Source organism: Cryptomeria japonica, chromosome 10, assembly GCF_030272615.1.
Source record: "Cryptomeria japonica chromosome 10, Sugi_1.0, whole genome shotgun sequence".
Lineage (NCBI taxonomy): Eukaryota > Viridiplantae > Streptophyta > Pinopsida > Cupressales > Cupressaceae > Cryptomeria > Cryptomeria japonica.
In genome coordinates this window covers 130,713,830-130,730,626 of record NC_081414.1, presented here as the reverse complement: position 1 = coordinate 130,730,626, position 16,797 = coordinate 130,713,830, and positions in this window count along the sequence as shown.

Genomic DNA, 16,797 nt, shown 5'->3' with positions numbered 1-16,797 from the left:
AGCCCCCCATTTCTCCATTTTACCACCATTTTCTTCTATTTTTCACTCGTCTTGCTCACTTCTTCTCTTCTAACACCCTGCCAATTTTCATTATTTTTCGAGAGATCGCCCGATTTTTCAAAAAAATTTGGTCCATCTCTTGAGGGGGCATACCACCCATTAAATTTACATTTTATGGGGCATTTCTTCACACTAGTTTTTCTTTCTTTGAAACGACGTGATAAACCGCACCGTCTCAAAGAGGGGCAAATGTAGTCACACAAATCTGTCCAGCTTAATTAAATAAATATTCGCTATTTATTTGATTAAAAATCCACTAGCCATCAGTTAATTAAAAATATTTTAATTAATTCATCCCCAGACATTCTTCTATTAATTAATAATTATTCAATTTATTTTAATTAATTCATTAAATCAAATTCTAATCAATTAAATAAATAAAATCTATTTATTTAATTAAAATCCCCTTTTCCTCTTTTAAATCAATTAAATAAAAACATTTATTTAAATCATTATCCCCCCCCCCCACTTGCATTTTCCTACAAATGCAACTTGCACACATTTATTGGAATAAATGAATTTTTATTTTAATAAAATCCTATTTTCCCTCACCCACCAAATCCACTTGTCAAATCTAATCCCCTTCTAGATTCTTCTAACGCCTTCCTAATTAGCCTAATCCATCCCCTAATTATTGTCACATTCCTAAGAAAAATGGAGTCACTTCTCAAAGACTTCAAAAGTCTTTGAAAAGCATTTAATGCTTTGTGTGTTCAACAAATTAACCCCCAAAGTCTTCCAAAACCACTAATGGCTCTTACATGACCATTTATGGCTCTTACATAACCATTTATGGTTATTTCAAACTTGTCCCCCCAAGCATTTATTGTTTTGACCATATTCATCATTTTCACATTTGCACAAGAGTTTATCCATTGGATAAAAGCTTTATTCTTTGAATAAAGAGTTTATTCATTCAAACTAACCTTGACTTTAACTCCCAAGGTCATATCAAGCATTTGATGCTTATTCCCTCCCCTCTCAACCTATCTCACATTGACACTTGTCATCCTGGGATTGGGTTGAAAGCCCTCACATGGATTTGAAATCATTCAATCCTGACCCTTGTTGAGATTACTCAATCTCAACCATCCATTGCTCCATTTTCCCTATAAATAGAGCCCATTTCTTCATAATCCAGATCCTGAAAACTTGTATGCATTTAACCTCTAGGCATTTTAGAGAGCATTTAGCATAGCAAACTAAAATCTTGTTGTTTTGGGTTAAAATCAATCATTTTAATATCATCTAATATTTTAACTTTTCATTTTACATTTAGTGCAAAAAGCTACTGAGAGCTACACTATTTTGGAACTTGGAGAGGAGAGGAACAAGGGAGAAGGAGCTAAGGGCATGTTAGGAGGTATTTGGAGATGCCTCATCATATTTGCTTCTTTAGTTAAATATGCTTTCATGTTTTTAGTATCTCTCTTGATATGCCTGTTTAGATTGGTTTTTGATTGACTAACACTAACGGTTTCTTGTGTGTGTGTTAGTTATCTTAGACTAACCTTGTCCATTTCGCAGGGCATCAAAATCAAATCCAATACGGATCAAGTTGGTGAAGGCAAAACCTAACACTACATTGTTTGAATGTTGTTTTTGGCGGGAACCTTAGATGATAAATGTGTGAGATCGAGACAAAAATGAAGGGATGTTTGATACGAAGAATGAGAGAGAAGAGATGTTAGGAGGTATTTGGAGATGCCTCATCATATTTGCTTCTTTAGTTAAATATGCTTTCATGTTTTTAGTATCTCTCTTGATATGCCTGTTTAGATTAGTTTTTGATTGACTAACACTAACGGTTTATTGTGTGTGTGTGTTATTTATCTTAGACTAACCTTGTCCATTTCGCAGGGCATCAGAATCAAATCCAATACGGATCAAGTTGGTGAAGGCAAAACCTAACACTACATTGTTTGAATGTTGTTTTTGGTGGGAACCTTAGATGATAAATGTGTGAGATCGAGACAAAAATGAAGGGATGTTTGATACGAAGAATGAGAGAGAAGAGAGCTTGAGAAAGGAGAAAGATCATCTTCCTTAGAATTTATTCTAAGAAATTTGCAGAGTGAGTTAGCAGGCGAACCGGTGAGAGGGTTTAACCGGCAAAGACAGAGTAACCAGTAAACTATTGCATGTCTATAAACAGTTAAGCTAACCGGTGAGGTGTGATTGATCAAGAAGGCATCCGAGTGTGAGATAGTGTGTTGTGAGGCTAAGAGAGAGAAAGAAGAGAGGCTAAGAGTAATCGGTGAGTGATCAGAGAGAGTCGTCTGATAACTGACAATGTGAGAACCAGTGAAGAAGAGAAGGTTGTTAACCGGCATAAATCTATTGATCAGGTGTTGCAGAACTCATTTGCAACTAGGTGCTATAACTGTATCAATTTTTATTTCATTATACATCATCGAGTTGGAGCTTGGTGTAGGGGTTGGTGCTCCTTAGGTTGATGCCCTAAATTAGTAGGGGTTGGTGCTCCTTGGGTTGGTGTCCTAAAATAATTGTAATTCATTGTTTCACTTGTGAGTTTGATTGGAGCAGTAGACTCCAGTAGCATTTCTCACCAATGTTTTTCCCATATTGGGTTTTCCTCGTACATCTGGTGTTGTGGGTTGCATTTGTGTGTTTGCCTCTTTTGATATCCATATTTGTCTTACCTGTTTGATTGTTTAGTGCTTAGGTTGATAACCGGTATTCTAAGGTTGTTTTAAAAAGGAAAAGAATTTAGGAACCACTGATTCACCCCCCTCCCAGTGGTACATTGTGTTCAACAATTCAGCCCAGGCTAAAAAACCAGAAATAATAAAACTTGATCCTTATTACTGACCAAATAAAAAGTGCACTAATGAAAGCTCAAATTCCAATCTATTATTTTTCAATCAACTAACATTCTTCACTTCTTACTAACCATTCTTCTCTTTTATCATATTTCTTCATTCATCTAACATTCTTCTTCTTCTTTCAAGAGATCAATCATGTATTTAATGCATAAAAAATGTCTTGAGGGGGCATCCTATCTCCATCCCTTAGTCCGTTGGGGCACGTTGGAGCATGACCTAAGATGAATTCCTAATTTTTCTTTGAAACAGTACTCAAATTCGCATTGTCTCAAAAGAAGGGCAAAATGGACATTGAAAAGTTGTCTAAGGTCTGCGACAACACTTTCCACTAATTTCCATCTAAACTATTTAAATAATTTAATTATTTAATTAGAGCTAATCTTCTTCTTCTAAATCCTTGTAATTAAATAATCTGTTAATTATTATTATTCTAACCATTAATTAAATAAATTTTATTATTTAATTAATGTTCATTATCTTCCTCACATCAATTCATCCTAATTTGTCAATCACCTAACCCTAAATTAAGCATTCCTCTTTGATTAAATAATCACCTAAAATATTTAATCCATTTACCCTTGACTAATTATTCTTCTAAGATTAAATAATGGTTTAAACTCTTTAAACACTAAGTTCCAAATTCTTCTAACCCTAAGTTCCAAATTCTTCTAATTAAATAAATTTCCAATTTATTTCATTATCCACACATGATTGGGTGAAAATAAATAAATTTTATTTATTTGTAACTCCACTTATTACTCTAACCGACCGGATTTCCCACTCTAACTTGCCCATTTCTCTCCTCACTTAACTCTTTCACCTTCCTCACTTAACTCTTCCCTCTCTCCACTTCTCCCACCCACTTGCTAGTTTCTTTCACCTCCCTCTCTACTTAACTCATCCTCTCAATAAATCTTTTTTGTCCATCTCTCAAAAATTAATTCAATCCTAGCAATTGATCAATCCTCAATCATCTATTTAAATAGATCAAATCTCGCATTTCATCTAACCATGATCTTTCATGTTTTTTGAATCATTGTTGTCATCATTGTCACTTTGAGCTTTTCATAATTTTCTTTGTGCACTCAATAAATTTAAGAGCACTTTCAAAAATTTGAGAAGGGCAATGGAGACTTCATGAAATGATGCAACTAGGGTTTTCTTTTTATGTTAATTTTGTTGTCGCATTTGATTTCATTTTTGTATTGGTTTGATTAGGATCTTGCAAGTAATTTGTGTTTCATGATTTCTCTTACATTTCTCTTACATTTCTTATGTTTTGATATTTTTTCTAGGTCGACAATTGACAGTAACTATAAAGAGAAGTTTGCACCTACGACCAAGATGCATTCAATCTTACTCACACTTTTTTTTGCCACATCACATGCTTAGGGTGCGCATAAGATGGATGTGAAGATTTGTTTTGTTCACAAATACATTGAGGAGGATATCTACACAAGACACCCACCAGGATATGCTCAAGATTCATCCTTAGTTTTTAAACTTAGAAATTCATATATTACCTCAAACAAAACCCTTAGGCTGAACAGATTCCTTCCTCCTAGCTTTAAGTTTCACTTGATTCCATTTAGACCTTAATTTATATCTCTTGTAGCAAGAAGATCACTTTCGATACCTGTAATTTATATTGATAATCTTTTGAATATTGTGAGTTGTTTATTCACTATTGCAGTAGTGAAGTCAACTCTACAAGATAGATTTGACATGAGAAACTTAGGTTTATTTCACTATTTACTTGGATTGAAATTTTATAGCCTAACTCAAGGATCATCCTTGCACAACCCAAGTGCACTCTTGATCTATTTGCTTGATTTCACATGATTAATTATAAGAAATCATTGACTCTCGTTCTATTTGAAGTCAAATTTGAGGATAACAAGACTACAACATTGGTCAATGCTACCTTGTATTCGTAAATTTTTGGCAAAATCATCTATCTAGCTCACAACAAGCCTAATATTTCTTATGTAGTAGGCATGGTTTTGAGATTCATGTGAAAGCTTCATGAGTTACACTAGAAAGATTAGGATAGTCTCATATTTGGGATTCATTATAGATTTGGCATAGAGGTTGAATTGGTTGGATACACATATTAATATTGGTATAGTGATACTCGAAATCACAAGTCCACTTCAAGTTATAGTTTCTCACTAGGTTCTAGTCCTATGAGTTGGTCTAGCAAAAAGGAAAATGTTGTTTCTTTATCATCTATAGAGGTTGAGTACTAGGGACTATCAATGCAACTACTAAGACCATTTTCCTTCAAGTCATTCTAACTAAGTTTGGTATTCCATTCAAGCAGACACAACCATCTATTATGAAAACTAGAGCACCATCTAGATATGTAGGAGTCTAATCCAACATCAACACACCAAACACATAAAGATTCACATGCATCATATTTGGGAGATTATTTATGGTCAAATCATCGACTTTGTGTTTTTCCAATCTTTTAAGCTTGTTGCTAAAATTTTCACCAAACCTTTTACTAAAGTCAAGTTCATTCATCTACAAGCTCTTCTTGGGATGAGGTTTGCTTTAGAAAAAATAAATAAAGAAAGAAAGAAAAAAAAAAACTACTTCTGGGGGGGCTTCTAATCGTCTTTATCTTCTTTCTATTTTAAGGGAGATTTTTTCAACTAGTTTTTCTTCCTTTCTCCACCTTATGAAAGATTACATTATATTTAGGTACTTGATTAGGCCTAATTGTAAGGATCCAATTTTTTTAGTCCACCTAAGCTATGAGTAAGAAGGGTGTTAATGTAGGAACTAAGCTTCCTTAGAATTTGTAAGGAGCTACATTTTTGTTCTTAACAACATGTTATAATCTAGAGTCAATTAAAAATGTATTATACAATAGCTTATTATACAAGTTAAATAATGAAATATCCTAACCTATTCTTTAAAAGAAAATCTTCTCAACAATCTATAACCTACATTAAACAAACTACAACAATTTACTAATGATAGCTAGCAAATATCAGACTAATTTCATAATACTGACATATATACTAACATTAATATTAATTAATAAAATATTCCATATACATTTTCTTTATATTAGAATAATAGTAGACAAATATGACTCTAAATAAATTAAAAAGCATAACATAAAATATCTCTCAAGGAGTAAAACAAATGAAAGAAAAACATTCTCACTTAAAGCTAAAAATAATCGAAAAGAGATACATCACAAAAACCAGTCTTATAAAACATATTTAGATAATGGAATAAACCAATAGTTAAAATACAAAACATTCATTTTCATCAAATCCTTTGTTACCGTATTGCATTGATAGTTTGCAATGCAATTTTCCTTTATGTAAACATGTCTAGCCGCTACAAAATTAATTAGTTGAAGTTTGTTTTTTTACTGAGAAATTTTAAAAGTGCATGGGAAAATGAAGAAAGCAAAGTTTTAATATATTCAGAAGTGAAGAAGGGAAACATAACTTGTAGAGTTTTCATTTTTAAGGGCATTTAAAGTTATTTAACTTTGGCCTATAAATTGATAAAGGAAATTTGGTAATATTTTGATAGTTTAAATGGAGAAATAAGGTGTTAATTTCATTCGAAGAAGTTAGAAGTGGAGTTGCTTTCAAAAGAAAGAATAACATGAAAAGAGTTTAGCTGATGATAGATATATTTGCATTAGAGTGATAAGAATAATAAGGGTGTTTTATACGATTGACTAGTATATGGGTCCATCATTGATTGAAATTGGCATTGTCATCTTTTAATCGTGGCCACACTTGCTTGTGCTTTCAAGACTATATTTGTTATATTTGATTAGGCTTTCAAAGACTCACATGAGTCATCAAATGGATAAAGTGTAATAGGGTCTATTGGAGGCTAGTAGCACCGAAGGTTGGAGGAATTTCCATCATCCCAAGCTAGATTCTTGTTTTGAGATGGTGTTTTGAATGACAAGCATTTTTTCTTTCTTTTTGTTTGTCTTGTTTGTTGTTGATGGATTTAAAGGTTGCATATATTGTAAAGGTTTGTTTTTTGAAGATAGATAAAGGGTTTAGTGTTGAACTCATGGATTGTTGCCCAAAGAGTTCACAAAACTATGATTCAAAATTATACCATTACTAGAGTCAAGAGACAACTCGATGGAGCCTTATGTGTGTAGCACTCAATATGGATTGTTGTCCAGGCATTTGTCATCTATGAATTGGGATTTTGAGGAATAGATAACTCAATCATTCAAATTGGATCACACCTATATAAGGGTCACAAGGTAGCTTGATGGATATCCACCTAATTCAATATTTGTTTCTTAAAAGAAATATTTTCTCAAAAATGTGTATTTATTTATGTAATCAGCAAGTTATGTGATGTAAGTTTTAATGGGGGTTCCCTTGGCTAGGTGAAATATGATATTTTAGGAATTATTTTGCAAGAGCAATGTAATAAGGAGGGGAATGTTATTGTATTACATTGATATGGTTATGTAGTTTGCGCCAATTGTAATATTTTGCAACTATATTTTTCCTTTATGTAAACTAGTAACAATCGGTTGGTTAGACAAATGACATAGCATCAAAATTTTCATGGGAGAATACTAATTATATTTTCATGTGTTCACTATCTCCATATATGCAATGGACATTGATTTGGGAGTCCGACTTATTAAATGCATTTTCCCTTAAAGGGGGCCTCCCGGAACGTCGACTATTCCCACCCTTTCCTACCATAGAATCGTAGGGGTGCTCCCGAAACTACCTTAGAATAGTAGGGGCAGGGGTGGGTGGGAGGCCCTGACTACCCAGGGGATGGAGAAAACACCCTCAATGGCACCCCCAGTAGATAATGCGAGAACAAGTTAGTGCTGCCCACCCACTGTCATTCAACACAGGTTTATGTCGGGGAGTAGGCATGTTATGTATGGAATCCGGTGTAGGTCATTCAAGCTAATAGCACTGATGGTAAAGTCTCTACAATTGGTAAACTACTATAAAAAGGAAAGATGCTTAATGAGTGGGAAGATGGATTTGCAGCATGATTATTTTCCTAAAAAACACAAGCAATGGTCCCTATACTGCTGATTTTGCAAATAGATGTAGTTAAGCACTCAATAATTTTTTTAGACATTCCAAAAGAATTATCTCCCAAAGAGCCCATGATCATGTCATTCACCTAGTGCTAGGGAACCAACCACCCAACATTAAGCCCTACAAGGACCTATGTGTGCAAAAAAGTGAGACTGAAAAGATGGTACAAGAGATCTTACAGGCAAGTATTATCAAACTCATGCATCTAATTACTTTGATCCAATAGTAATGGTGTTCAATAAATATGACACTTGTGTCCTAATTACAAAGAGATCAACAAGTACACCATAAAAGTTAAATTTTCGATTCTAGTAATTGATATTTATTGGATGAACTAAATAGTGCTATTTATTTTATTAAACTTGGGTATCATCAAAAGAATTGAAAATAAGGAAATGCATAAGACAAATTTTCAAACCGGTTTCTATGAATTTTTCATGAGGTTTTTTGGCCTCACAAAAGCACCATTTACACCCCAAATTTTGTTGACTATATCTTCAAGCAATTTCTATGAAATTTTGATTTGATAATTTAGTGGCATGTTAATATATAGAAAACTTGGGAGAAACATTTGCAACATATGAATTAAGTTTTGCATTTTTTTTTAATATTATTGACTTTATGGTTGGCAATCCAAATATGTTTTTGAAGTTAAAAGATGTGGAGCACCTAAGTCATATTATTTCACATGAAGGAGTCAATCACAAAATGAAGGCTATAGTAGAGTAAGAAATGCCTAGAACACTTGAGAAGAAAAAGTGAAAACAATGCCTAAGAAATGACAAATAAAATATGATTTGATTTCACTCATCAATTTTCATGGACTATTTAAATTAGTTTGTATTCTCTCCATCACATCACATGCCATATTATGTTTATTTTTTCTCCCAATGTTTTGTCTTGTGATTGTCATATCTTGCACACACCACATACCCTTTGCTACTAGATATGTACAAACCCTAAAGTTCCTTATTATGCTTTGTGGAGGTTGAAACATGCCAAATAGAAGACTAGTTAAGGTGAGCTCCTCTACAACACCCACTTTTTCCCTTTGAATCTTGATTCAACTCAACGTTTCTCATTGTCAAGAATGGATGTGCACATTTTGAGGGTAGGAAAAGGATTTCAAATTGAAGGCAAATAACCTCAACAAATTTCAAAACCTCCAAAGGCTAAGACAATAGCACCCTATAATGCAACCCCCCCTCCAACACTACAATAGTGCCGCCAAAATACCTATGATGCCCAAATCTCACAACTTCTTAGAACATGCCCACATTTTCCCTAATGCAACCTTTTAGGCTCAATTTACATGTTTTTCTCCTAGGTTTTCTTTTTTAGATAAAAATTTACTTAATTTATGTTGTGGATTTCTTTAATCAGCTAATTTACTTTTTATTTTCTTATTAAGAATAAAATATGTTTTAACAGGCTCCTAAAACCTAGTTACATCTAATCACAAACCAACATTAAAACATCAAACATCTAAACCAAGTTTTGCAAGGGCCTTGAACCTTGTATAATAATTAGTCTATACAATGTTATTTCCTTCACCTCCAATCCACACCCCCTTAACCAAAGGATGGGTATATAAAATAAGTTTTGGAAGACCTATCCTCCTCCTTTGTACAACCATCCTGTTGGTTGTTGGTGTAAATAAATATTCATTTTGGATATTATTACACTTACTTAAGTTAACTTAGGATAATGCATCTCTTCGTAGTTTGGATTTGAGACACTTAGGGAAGTGTGCACATAGGGATAGAGCTTGTAGGAGAATTCCACCTTTTGTGGTCTTATTTTGCTGTTACACTCCACATTCGGTGGGTCATCCACCTCTTGTGGAATATTATATTATTTCTCCTACCTACCCCTAGTATTTCTTACCTACCCTTGTTTCTCATTGAGCCACATGTCATAATTGTGTGCTCATACATCCATATGGCCTTGCTTATATAAGCAAGCCTATATTCATTGTATTGGTTAATCCAGTTGATCATTTGCATATTGATGAGAATACAGTTTGTTCTTGTCATTCTATTGTCTCTTTTTATGCTTTTCATTGTGCCCTTGATCTTGGCAAAATCCTACATGGTATCAGAGCTATTGGGGCTTCATTGATTGGTTTTTTGAGACATCGTGGAAGGCTTCTATTTTCGGATTTGGGCATCTTCATTTTTTGGGAGCGTCATACAGCGATTTGCACATCACCGTTGAATCCGGGAGGCCGTTTCCATAAATTTCGACTATAAAGTCGACCTATTTTGGTGAGAAAATTTTTTTCCCCATTTTGGCAATTATCTTACGGATTTCGAAAAAAAAATTCAAAAAAAAAAGCGATCAAAAAAAAATTTAAAAAAAACAAAAAGTATTTTTTGGGGGTCCACAAACCCCCCCCGCAGTACGTGTGTTGCAGGTCACGTTGCAAATAGTACCGCAGCGGGTACCACGTCGCCCGCCGCCGCCGCCGCCGCTCGAGCAGGTCCCGTCGGTCGCCTCACTTCTGCCACTGGCCCGCCAACGTCACTAAACCGACGGACCCACGTCTGCCACGTGGCAGGCGGCCACTGGCTCACGGTCAAAACCATACCCCTGCACAGTGCCACGTCAGCATCCGTACGACAACACAGTCATCTGCCCAGTCAGCAGCTCGTACAGTACGGACGCCCAGTCAGCAGGGAGGCGAAGCTCTCGCGACGGTCATACGGCTGTCAAATTTAAGACAGTGCATTGCTGACGTCAGCACCACATCAGCAGATTTTTGAAAAAAATTTGACCCCTCTCCATTGGGATTTTCAGTTTTGCAGTCCAACTTTGAAAGGCCATATCTTGCTCATTTTTGCTCCTTTTTTGGTGCAATTTTTTTTGAAATGGGATAAAATTTCGTGATATTCGTAGTGGTGTGGTTATTTTCTGATTTTGGTGCATAGATTTTTCTGAATTTTTGGATTCTCTCAGTTATACCTGTCCAATCCTCAATTCTGCAACTTCAAAGGCCTCATTTGAGCTCATACGACCTCCTTTTCAAGTGCCGTTTTTTTTGAAAGTGCACATTTTTTTGTCTACTTTCATAATCTATGATCAGATTTCAGAGATTTTGAGTGGAAATTGTACTTTTAGATATTGGTCTTATTTGGCCTATTAGGTACTTGTAAATTGCTTGGATCTTAGTTAAATCTCTTGCATTATCAGTTTGAGTCTCTTTTGGCCTTATTGAGGCAGTTGTAAAATTGTAAATCAAAAGTCCACTTTGCCATTTTTTGCAAGTGGCCCATTGTATATGCACTACTTATAAAGTGCCAAATCATCACTTTTGGGGGGGGTTCTTTGATTGAGTGAATTTGGGGGGGTGTTTTATGTGATTGTGCCTCTCTTTGTGCTCTTTCCATTTTTCTTGCAATGAGTCCTAATAAATTTCCACCTTTAACTCCACATAATTATGCATCATGGAAAATTAAAGTATAAAGGAAATTAATGGAAAAGGGTCTCACACATTACATAGATAGAACAATAACAGCACCACCTGATCCTAATGCTGATCCAAATGCTCAATTAGAATGGCTCACAAATAATTGCATGGCTCTTGGAACTTTACGCAAGTATGTATCAAATGACCTCATTTTTCACATTGAGAAGTGTAAAACAAACAAAGAGGCTTGGGATATGTTTCAGAAATTGTATGGTCAAGTTGATGAAATCAGAGGTTATCAGATTGACAATGAGCTCACCAACTTGGATCCCAAGAGTTTTGATACAATCCAAGATTATGTCACCAAAGCAAATGAGCTAAGAGCAAAGCTTAAGGATTGTGGAATTGACAAAAAGGATGCTCAGTTGATATTCAACTTGTTGGACAAGCTTGCACCAGAAGATGCAGCATTTGTGTCTAGCTTCCAAACTCATCATTTGACAGTGGGGAGTTCTTATGTTATGCCTTCATTTGATGCTTTCAGAGAAATGTTAATATTGGAACAATCTAAGTTGTTGAACATGGGGTTTCTCAAGTCTTCAAAGTCCAAGGCTTTGGTGACTAATCAAGGGAATCAAGGAAGTCAAGGCAAAGATTCCAACAAGAAGAAGAAGCACTCAAAGTCTAAGCCACACCAGGAAAAAGGACAATCATCCTCTCCATCACAAGGCGATTTTTCATCCTCTTCCAAGAAGGGGACACCACCTAAGAAGGATAAACCAACTTGTGCATATTGCAAGAAGTATGGTCATGATGAGCATCGATGCCACGCAAAGCAAATTGATGAGTTAACCAATCTTCTTAAGAAAAACAACATCAACTTGCCATCCGCCTACACAAAGAAGGATTCATCTCCTTCCTCTTCCTCATAGTCTAAGGGAAAAGGGCAAGCATTTGTGGCTACAACAGGTTCTTCACAGCAATGGATACTTGACTTGGGTGCCTCATATCACATGGGTTCTACAAAGGAGCAGTTTTCTTCATTGGAGCCATCTAAGGTACCTCACATTTACATAGGTGATGATACACAAGTAGAGGTTGAAGGGAAAGGTTCAGTTGACATGGATGATGGAACATTTGAGAATGTTCTCTATGTTCCTAACTTGTCTACGAACCTTCTCTCCATCTACCAAATCACTCACTATGGGAATGGGAAAAAGGTTGAGTTTACACCAGATTCAGTTGTGGTAAAGGAACTTGATGATGATGCCTTGGTAGCAGTGGGACAAGTCAATGACAACTCAAGGCTTTATTCATTTTCCCACTTTGTGCCAAGTTCACCTTCTAGGGCCTAGCTTACTCATTCAAATTCAGAAAGTAAGCAATGGCATGAGCGGTTTGGTCACCTCAACTACCGCTATCTTCAGCAGCTAAGCACTAAAGACATGGTCACAGGTCTACCTCGAATTAGTTTTTCAGAGGGAGTATGTTCAGGTTGTTCCATGGGCAAGCATCCCGAAGAGAAGTTTGATAAAGGGAAAGCTTGGAGAGCTTTGGAAGTTCTTCAACTTGTTCACAGTGATGTAGCAGGTCCATTTCCAGCACCTTCATTTAGTAAGGCCCGCTATGTTCTTACCTTGATCGATGACTACTCCCGCTTCACTTGGGTCTACTTTCTCATTCATAAGAGTGAAGTATTTGACAGATTTCAGGACTTCAAGACTCGTGTGGAGAAGCAATCAGGAAAAGTGGTCAAGATTCTTCGCACAGATAATGGAAGGGAATATGTGAACAAAAGTACATTTGAGGGGATTGATCTTTAGCATTATGTCGCATACACTCCACAGCAGAACAGGGTTGCAGAACGCAAGAATAGAACTCTCAAAGAAATGGCTAGTTGTATGATACATGCACGTTCTCTTGATCCCGCCTTTTGGGCAGAGGCTATCAGTTGTGCCACACACATCCAGAATCGAGTTCCTCACAAAGCTTTGAAAGGTATTACTCCTTTTGAAGCTTGGGCTAGTAGGAAACCGATTGTGAGACATTTTAGAGTCTTTGGGTGTCCAGCATGGGCTCGCATACCTCTACAGAAACGCAAGGCATTGGAACCACAGAGTTGACCTTGCATATTTGTTGGATATCCTAAGGGTGTTAAGGCATACAGATTGATGGATCCAAAGACACATGAGGTGTTCATTGAGAGGAGTGTTCACTTTGAGGAAAGCTCTCCTATCTTAGCCTCTCTACCTCCTCCACCTTCCTCCATTATGGATAGTGATGTTAGTGATTCAGATGATGAGACTCCTTCAACTCCGACTCTCAGGGTAACACCTCCGCAGGGTCCACTTGCAGTTGAGGAGCCTCATTCTCCACCTCCACCTAGACCTCGTTGGGCTCGACAGACACTTGAGTCTGCGGGTTCTCTTGTTGGGGATCCTTCAGATACACGGAGAACTCGATCACAACATCAGGATCTTCCACATGCATTCATTGCTACCGCTTCCGATCCACAGACATTTAGGGAAGCATCAGGGGTTCCTGAGTGGGACCAAGCTATGGAGGAAGAGTATAGTTCCTTGATGAGGAACAACACATGGGATCTAGTCCATCTCCCTAAGGGGAGAAAGATGGTTCGATGTAAGTGGATCTATCGAACCAAGTTTGCAGCGAATGGTAGTGTGGATAAGTATAAGGCTCGGCTTGTTGCGAAAGGTTTCTCGCAGGTTGCAGGTGTTGATTATACTGAGACCTTTGCACCCGTAGCCAAGATGAACTCCATTCGTTTGACACTTGCTATTGCTGCAGCTCATGGTTGGGTTGTACATCAGATGGATGTGAAGAGTGCTTTTCTTCATGGTGATCTTGATGAGGAGATTTATATGGAGCAGCCACAGGGTTTCATCCAGGATACTTCCTTGGTTTGCAGACTAAGGAAATCTCTCTATGGCCTTAAGCAGGCCCCCAGGGCTTGGTACGCCAAGATGGATTCCTTTCTTCTCTCCGCAGGGTTCACCAGGTGTCATTCCGATCCGAATGTCTACATTTTGCAACAGGATGACTCTCACTTGATACTTGTGCTCTATGTTGATGACTTGATCATTACAGGGAGTACTTCATCCATCATTAGCAGGGTCAAATCTGCTTTGCATGACAGATTTGCTATGACTGACTTGGGTCTTTTGCACTACTTTCTCAGGATAGAGATTTCACAGTCACCTTCCGGGATTACACTATTGTAGCCCAAGTATGCTCTTGATCTACTTGCACGCTTTCATATGGCTGATTGTAATCCTACCCCGACTCCCTTTCTTTCAGGAGTCAAGCTTGAGGCTCAGTGTTCTTCTCCACCAATTGATGCCACTTTGTATCGTCGGCTTGTGGGTAGTCTCATCTACTTGACTCATACATGCACTGATATTTCATTTGCAGTTGGCATGGTTTCCCGCTTCATGCAGGAACCACATGAGCTTCATTGGAAAGCCGCCAAACGCATCCTTCAGTACATCCAGGGTACACATCACTATGGGATTCACTATGAAGCAGGCACAGGGCTTCGCTTGGTTGGTTCCACAGACTCCGATTGGGCTGGCGATCTTGATGATCGTAAGTCTACTTCTGGTTACAGTTTTCACCTTGGTTCGGGCCCCATTTGTTGGCAGAGCAAGAAGCAACATGCTATTGCTCTCTCTTCGACTAAGGCTGAGTATCGAGGCGTTGTTAACGCAGCAACTGAGACCATTTGGCTCCAGCAGATTCTCACAGAGTTTGGATTCACCACTGCACGGCCGACAGCTCTACATTGCGACAATCAGAGTGCTATTGCAATCTCGAAGAACCCAATCCAGCACCAACGGACCAAACACATCGAGATTCATATGCACTATATCTGAGAGCTCATCCAGGAGCAGGTCATTGATTTGCAGTATTGTCCTACAACGGAGCAGGTTGCTGACATATTCACCAAACCTTTCACCGAGAGTAAGTTCCAGCAGTTGCGAGCTCTCTTGGGGGTGCGGGATGTGTCATTAGGGGGGGTTAGCTGACTTCTCCTTCCTCTCTTATGGGGGGGACTTTTTCCTCTTTGAGGTTTTGTCCTTCTTCTTTGAGAGTCTTTTGTACATTCATCTCTCTTTTGGGGGGGAGTTTTTTCCCACTGGGTTTTCTCCCTTTCTCTGTTTGTGAGAGATTGCATTGCATAGTTTTGCTTGCATTTGCATATTGTACATGGGTACCTATCATGGCCTAGTAGTCGGAACCCATCTTGCATTGTTGACTTGAGTCTTCATTCCCCTAAGTTGCACTTAAGGGGGGGTGTTGGTGTAAATAAATATTCATTTTGGATATTATTACACTTACTTAAGTTAACTTAGGATAATGCATCTCTTCGTAGTTTGGATTTGAGACACTTAGGGAAGTGTGCACATAGGGATAGAGCTTGTAGGAGGAATTCCACCTTTTGTGGTCTTATTTTGTTGTTACACTCCACATTCGATGGGTCATCCACCTCTTGTGGAATATTATATTATTTCTCCTACCTACCCCTAGTATTTCTTACCTACCCTTGTTTCTCATTGAGCCACATGTCATAATTGTGTGCTCATACATCCATATGGCCTTGCCTATATAAGCAGGCCTATATTCATTGTATTGGTTAATCCAGTTGATCATTTGCATATTGATGAGAATACAGTTTGTTCTTGTCATTCTATTGTCTCTTTTTATGCTTTTCATTGTGCCCTTGATCTTGGCAAAATCCTACACATCCAACGCACCATTTTCAAGTTCCTTCAAGCAAGGAGAGAGGAGGGAGTGTCCTCAATTAGGAACTCTAAGGAAAGTCTACCCAGAGAAGTATGATGAATTGTTTCCATAGACGAGTATGAATCCTTGTATAGTCAGCAACCAAGTCATCAAGGATGTACCAACCCATGGGGAAGCCACCATAGGAGAATCGTGTAGCATCATGACCAAGGAGGCAATGCAAGGATCCTCACCCATCAAAGGGATAAGGATAGGGACAATATAAGTATTAATAGGCAAATGATCAAGGAGGAGACTCCTCCACCAAGTAGTTAACATGTAGTCTTGCATCAGAAGTTGACACTCCAAAGCAAGATGGCTAGTAATGAAGCATTGTGTTCACCAAAATGGTAGGCTCTCATAATCAATCAATTGAGTCCACTACCTACACATAACCATCAAAACAACCTTCCTATGAAGAACATTGGAAATGCCAACATCCACCAAAGTACATACAAAAGTAGAATAGCCAATATTAGGCATGAAACCTACCTCTAAAAAATGACCAAAAAAATTGTCAATATCCTAAAAACAAGAATCATCCCAAAAAAGAAGACATTGGTTGGGGAACCTAACCCAAGGCATGGCAGTCAAAGATTTT